This window comes from Oryza brachyantha, chromosome 12 (genome assembly GCF_000231095.2).
Source record: "Oryza brachyantha chromosome 12, ObraRS2, whole genome shotgun sequence".
Taxonomy (NCBI): domain Eukaryota; kingdom Viridiplantae; phylum Streptophyta; class Magnoliopsida; order Poales; family Poaceae; genus Oryza; species Oryza brachyantha.
The window spans coordinates 6,828,772-6,835,832 of record NC_023174.2 but is presented as its reverse complement, the minus strand read 5'-3'; the positions used below and the strand labels follow the sequence as shown (position 1 = coordinate 6,835,832).

Here is a 7,061-nt window from a genome sequence, read left to right as displayed (position 1 = left end):
GAAGCAAGGTATGTTTTCTAAACATTTATGTGTCATTATGAAAATAAGGTAATAACCCTATGGTGTGCATCTATGTCTTTTTATCCACCACACCTCTAAATTTGGAAACGAGGAAAGATTAATATATGCAAAATTAATTATTATTTTGTATTTACATTTAATTGGTTTTTACATCTGGTTATTTTTATAAACTTTATACGATTTTTTTGAAGGATTTCACCATGGCTGAAGTAACTTTAAGTTATGTGAAGATTCTAATTAAAATTTTGAATCATCTTGGATTAGAGAAACCAACGATATCACATGGTGAAATGATAAGGGAATTTAACTATTTGCCACTCTAAGAAATGGCATCTCTTCAAATGCCATCTTTAAGATTGCTCTTACACAATTGTCATCAGAGAGAAACGTTGTTAACTATTTGCCACTTTCTGCCTCCGTGGCATGCCCACCATGGCACTGCCTCTGTGGTTGCGCGGGATCAGTGGTGGTGGGGAGGAGGAGCTCGGCAAGGTTGGCAGCGGATCGACGGCGTGGGCGGAGGTGCGTCGCCGGCGCTTCGGGCGGTGGATCTGGCACCGTGGACGGAGGGGCGTAGCCGGTGCTGGGCGGCGGATCCAGCGGCGTGGAGGACGGGCGTCGCCGGCGCAAGGCGGTGGATCCGACGATGTGGGCGGAGGGGCATCCCTGGCATCGAGCAGCCGATCCGGTGGCGTAGGCGGAGGGGCGTCATCGGCGCTTTGCTGGCGCTAGGCGGCGGATCCGACAAGGTGCACTGGCACAGGCGCGCCCGCGGCGAAGTAGCGATAGATGAGTACCTGGTGCTCCATCTCCTACTGTTGCATGAACGTCAATGCCGTCGGCTTATGCGCCAGTGCCGGGGCCTATGCCGGCAATGTTTCCACATCATGCTTGCCATGGCTATCGCCGCCGAGGTATTGGGCGGGTGGGCCTCACTGGCATCGAGCGGCCGATCTGGCGACATGGGCGGGAGGGGCGTCGTCGGCGCTTTGCTGGCGCCGAGTGGTGGATCCGTCGGCGTGGGTGGGAGGGGCGTCGCCGGCGCTTTGTTGGCGCCGGGCGGCGGATCCGGCGGCGTAGGCGGGAGGTGCGTCGCCGGTGCTAGGCATCATTGGCACCCACGACGACGACAACGAGAAGAGTTCGTCGGCTGTGGAGGAGAAATGATGGAGAGATGAGATAAGCCACTGACTTGCGGGGCCTACACGGGGTAAAATAGACATTGCACGCCCTCATCCATGTGGCAAAGTGAGTTGGCATGCCACAGAGGCATGAAATGGCAAATAGTTAAGAACATTTATCTCTCTAATGGCAAATGTGTAAGAACAATCTTAAGGATGGCATTTGAAGAGATGCCATTTCTTATAGTGGCAAATAGTTAAATTCCCGAAAATGATAGATGGTATCTTCCATTCCTCTATTGAAGTTGATCTACCAAACTGGGTGTCTAAAGGGTTTCGAGGTTCATGACAATTCACGGGAACATCACATGTCTCTTTGAGAAGAGTTTTGAGAAAAGCAGCTCGTAATGTTGTCCGAAGGCTAGAGAAATGTGGCCTTGTTAAGATCAATGACTATAGCTGATGTGATTTGAATTTATGGAAAACAGAGTCATGAAGGTTACTAAAGTATGCAAAGAAATTGTTGAAGATAGAGATGAGCTTGAGAGTGATTTCCTTTTTGCAACAAAACCACGCTAAATTACTTGCAGAGAACTGTAAACTACATAAGAAGATAGCTGAGTTGGATGATAAGCTAGATTGAAGTATGACAGGTAAGTGGACGAAACATAAAATCATCATTGAGGATTAGGAAAACTGTATGCTTAAAAAAGTACCTTGTAGAAGTTGAGAATAAGATCAAATAAGCCTATGTAGTTCTTAAAACATAGTCCTAGGTGTAATGTTTTTAGATGTATTATGTATGTGCCTCGCTAAATAATATAATGTAAACTTAATTACTACATGTGTTCTTGTGGTATGTTTCTTTATGAATATTATTGCTAAATAATATAGTATTTAATTATGGTGAGAAAACACACTGGAAGCCTTGTTCCAATAAACAACGAAGATGCAATCCAGTGGATGGAGCAATAGAATCTGCATGCTTCATGCGTTCAATCACTAGACCACCTCCTATATAGATCCAATATACACATGCTAGATTGTGCAGGTTCCTGTCCAATTACCAGAGCAATTGTTATATGGGTCCAATGTACATAGGCTATATTGTGCAGGTGCTACAACTCCCACTCTGTTTCTTTATTTTTCTAGACTTAATGAAACTTGAATGGACCTAAACGGAGACTAGATGAATTAGCTATAAATTTTAGAAAATTAACTGTGTTTTTAAACTAAACAGAAAACCTTAATTGATTTATTGCGCAATTAACTGGAGGTATGACGTCAGCACAGGAGAGAGAGGGGATCGGCTGACGCACTGGGCCCACTGGTCAGTGAGGCCCAGGGGCTGACAAAGGGGCCCCGAGGGAGAGAGAGAGGGGAGTTGACAGAGCAGGCCCACAACACAGTGAGAGAGAGGGAAGAGAGGAGGCTGACATGTGGGCCCGTGCGCGAGAGAGAAAGGGAGTGAGCTGGCGGGCGGGTCCACGAGGCAGTGAGGAGAGGGAGTATGACGGGTGGGGCTCACGGAGAGAGGGAGCTGGCACCCAACAGAAGGGCCCCACTGGCCAGTGGCACAAGACAGAGGAGAGGGAGGGGAGATCAGCTTGGCCGAAACAGAGAGAGGGGGCGGCGACAGCGCCGGCGGCAGCGTGGGCAACGGCCGAGGAACAGCGGTGATGGCTGCACGACAGAAGCGGACGGCGACGGAGCAGACGGTCGATGGCAACCGGCGAGGCGCGGTGGGCGGCGGCCGAGGGGAAGAGCGGCGACGATCCAAGCGGCGTCGGCAGCACGAGCGCGGCAGCCGGGGGAAAGGGCAGCGCGAGGAGGAGACGGTGGTGGCGCGAGAGCTAATGACGCGGTAAGAGCGGTAGCGCCGAAGGGAGGACAGGATTTATAGGTGGCGGCTACCGCGCTTAGGGCGGGTCGGTTCGTGGCGGCGCGGCCGTTGCAAGCGCGGCTGTCACGCCCAGAAATTTACACCTAATTTCTGAACAATAGCATGTATTAAATCTCGGTACAGGCATCAGCCCGAGTACACACTATGACAAATCAATACACAGTTCCACGACTTAAAAAAAAACAATTATCTATCGAAATGCAGCGGAAAAAGAAAACAAACTAAACCATCTAATCTTCAGCTTCAGCTGGCGATGACGGCTCCACACCACAGGCATTCTCGACGGCGGACTGAATGTCATGCCCAGAAATTCCTCAGACGAATTTCCAAACTTAATTGTGTATTAAAATCCCTGTCCAGGACCAGCCAGGGTACACAAAAAGACAATGTTGATTACATAACAATCGTTCTTAGAAACAATTGAAAATAACACTTATTCTAGCGGAAATGCAGTCGAAAGAAAAGGTAGACTAGCTCCAGCGGGTACGGCTCCAGTCCACAGGCAAAGCTTCGACGGCAGATCAGCTCACTCCTGAGAGGCACCTCCATTGGACTCGACTTCCAGCTCTGGTGGGGAAAGTTAAGCAAGGCTGAGTACAAACCACCGTACTCAACAAGTAACATGGAAAAGAGAGTAATAAATGATGTATAAGGACCATCATGGACAGGCTTAGGGTTAGTTGCAATAAAGCAGCGGTTAAACAAATAACATAGATTAAAAAGAATAAAGGTAATTGAATACATTAAAGGATAAGTAAATAACAGTTGTAGAATACCACAACACTGTCCAACGTTACACCACGTTGCAACAGGCCCAACCACTACTCAACGTTACACCACGTTGCAGTAGTCCCGAGTGAAAACCAGTTTACTCAAGTTATTAAAGGTTCACTAATCACAGTGAAGCTAGGAGTTCGGCTGTAACCGTGGGCACGGCTATTCGAATAGATTATACTCTGATCAGAGGTGTACTACTGTACCCACAAGACACGACTCCACTACACTTGAACATGCGCCGACATACCACCACGGCATACCGAAAAGGAGACCGTGATAGGACCCGTCACATAACCCTCCCTATTTAATCGCACTGCACTTCAGGTTTCACCCCCTCCTTTACACCAAGTCGGGCAGTCCCCTCTTGTGCCTTGGTAGATCTGGAAGCAGCAGAGGCTTTCGTTACACCACGATTGCCCGTCCATACTCCATCACGCCTACCCTCGCCTTGGTACGTCAAATAGTTCGAAGCCATGCTTCAAATCCCACCTTACCCATTTCGGCATGTGGTTAGCACTTAATTATCTCAACTATTCAGGACTAAGCATGATTAAAGGTGATCCCATGAGCTACTTGTTCTAAGCACGGCTAAGCATTAACCTAGGCCTAACTCTAATCAAGTTACCCCTGGTCCATCAATGAATAAAGTTGGATAAACAACGGCATAATAGTAAGGTTTACCCGAAGAATAAATACAGTAAATACTTTAATTAAAACAATGCATATTTGAATAAAGAAAGCAGGGAATTTACAATAATGGGTTCAATATGATCAAAGATGAGTGCCACTTGCCTTGCTCTGGCCCATGGGGAACTTCGGCGACGATCTCGAAGTAAACCGGCTCTTCAGCGGGGTCCGACTCTAAGCGACAAAGCACAAAAATAAATAAAACAGGCACAAACTCTACTGAAACAGCAAAAGATAGTATTTTTAATGAATTCTTGACAATTTTATGAATTTAATGAAATTTGAATGGACCTAAACGGAGACTAGATGAATTACTTATGAATTTTAGAAGTTTTCTGGGTTTTTTAACTAAACAGAAAAGTCCTAAATCAATTATTGCGCAATTAATGGGGCTGCTGACGTCAGCGAGGAGAGAGGAGGCACTGACGGGTGGGGGCCACATGTCGGTGGGAGAGAGGGGAGAGGAGAGGCTGACAGCTGGGCCCCACGGGAGGAGAGAGGGAGGAGGGGCGAGGCGGCGGCTGACGGGTGGGACCCGTCGGTCAGAGGGAGAGAGAGCAGGGGAGCGGGGAGAGTGGTTCGGCCGACGGCGGCGGCGACAGCGGCAGGCGCACGGTGACGGTGCGCGGCGTGGCGGCGACGGCGCGACGGTGACAACCGACATCCGGTGACGGCACGCGGCGCACAACCGAGGCGGCGGCGCACGCGGCGCAGCCGGGCAAAGCGGTGGCGACGGACTGGCATGGTGACGACGACCGGGCGACGAGCCCGGGCGCGGACGGGCGCGGGTGGCGGCGGCTTGACGACGGCGTCGCGAAGGCGACGACGACGCGAAGGCGACGACGACAGCGGCAGGCGGCAGCGATGACGAGCTCCGCACACGTCCGGCGACGGCGTGCGTCTCGGTGGCGGTCAGCCGGGAAGGAAAAGAGAGAGGGGAGAAGGAAGGAGACGCTTACCGGCGGCGGCGACCGTGCGGGTGAGTCGGCGAGATCGTCGCGGAGGTGGTGACGCTGACGAGCGGCGAAGGGCGCGGGGTGCCCTCCGGCGCGACGGGAGCCGGAGGAGGGTTGGCGACGCCGAGGCGGAGGTGATAGCGTGGTTGGACGGCGACGACGGGCGGCAGAGGGCGCGGTCGCACATCGGCGGCGAACGGCGGGGCACAGCGGTGGCTTGGTGGCGGAGGGGAAAACAGCGGCGACGCGGCGGCGGGGAGGGGATTTATAGGGTGGCGGCGCCAGCTAGGGCGGGACGGAGGTTGGAGACCGAGTCGGGCGCGGCGAGGACTCGGCAGCGGCGGTTGCGGCGGCGGCGGTTGCGGCGCGGCGGCGGACTCGGACTCGGCCAGCGCGGCGCGGCGCGGGCTCAGTCACTGACAGGTGGGCCCCACCTGTCAGTGGCGCGAGGGAGGAGGGAGGCGGCAACGGACTTCGCGGGCGAGCACGGGCGAGCGAGCTGGGCTGAGGCGGCCCGACCGGGAGGAGGCGCACGCGCGCGGGAGAGGAGCGGAAGGCCGGCTCGGCTGGGCCGGCCGAGCGGGGAGAGGTGGGCCGTGTCACACCCGGAGTTTTGTCCTAAGCCTAAAATCGTAAAAAGAAATTCGTAAATAACAATTGGCTTAATTAACTCAGGAAAAATCCCTCTAAAACAAATTAATTTAATTAAATCGAGGTTCCAAATCAATTAACTGGATTTAAATTCAAATTGCAGAAGGATAAAATTTGATCAAACAAATTAATTTAAAACTCGGCAAAAGTGGGGTTTTCCTTTTTCCCTCCTTTTTCCTCTCTTTTTCCCTTCCTTCTCAAATTGGGCTGAAGTCCAATTTTCCTCCCTTCCTTTTCTTTTTCCTTTTTCTTGTTCCTCCCCTCCTTCCCGGGCCGGCCCAGCCGAGCCGGTCCACTTCCCATCGGCCGGCCCAGCCGACCGACTCCGGCCTCCTCCGCCCGCGCGCGCTCCTCCCTCCGCCTGGGCCGCTGCCTCGGCCCAGCTCGCCGCTCGCCCGCGCCGCGAAGTCCGTCGCCGCTCCCTCCTCCCTCGCGCCACTGACAGGTGGGGCCCACCTGTGTCACGCCCAGAAATTCCTCACACGAATTTCTGAACTTAATTGTGTATTAAATCCCTGTCCAGGACCAGCCAGGGTACACAAAAAGACAATGTTGATTACATAACCATCGTTCCTAGAAACAACTGAAAATTACACTTATTCTAGCGGAAATGCAGCGGAAAGAAAAACAAAGGGGTAGACTAGCTCCAGCGGGAACGGCTCCAGTCCACAGGCAACACTTCGACGGCGGAACAGCTCACTCCTGAGAGGCACCTCCATCGGACTCGACTTCTAGCTCTGGGTTGGGAAAGTTAAGCAAGGCTGAGTACAAACCACCGTACTCAACAAGTAACACGGACAAGGGGAAAATAAATGATGCAATGGGATTTACAAGGACAGGCTAGGGTTAGTTGCGATAAAGCAGCAGTTTAAACAAATAACAGAGCTTAAAGAATAAAGGTAATTAAGTACAGTAAAGCATAAATAAAATAAGCAGTTGTAAAGT

At 51.7% G+C, this 7,061-nt stretch overlaps 1 pseudogene; it reads left to right on the top strand.

Moving 5' to 3' along the window:
* The first annotated feature begins 221 nt into the window (after positions 1 to 221).
* Positions 222 to 1,785, top strand: LOC121055960 (annotated as a pseudogene).
* The last annotated feature ends 5,276 nt before the right edge of the window (positions 1,786 to 7,061 follow it).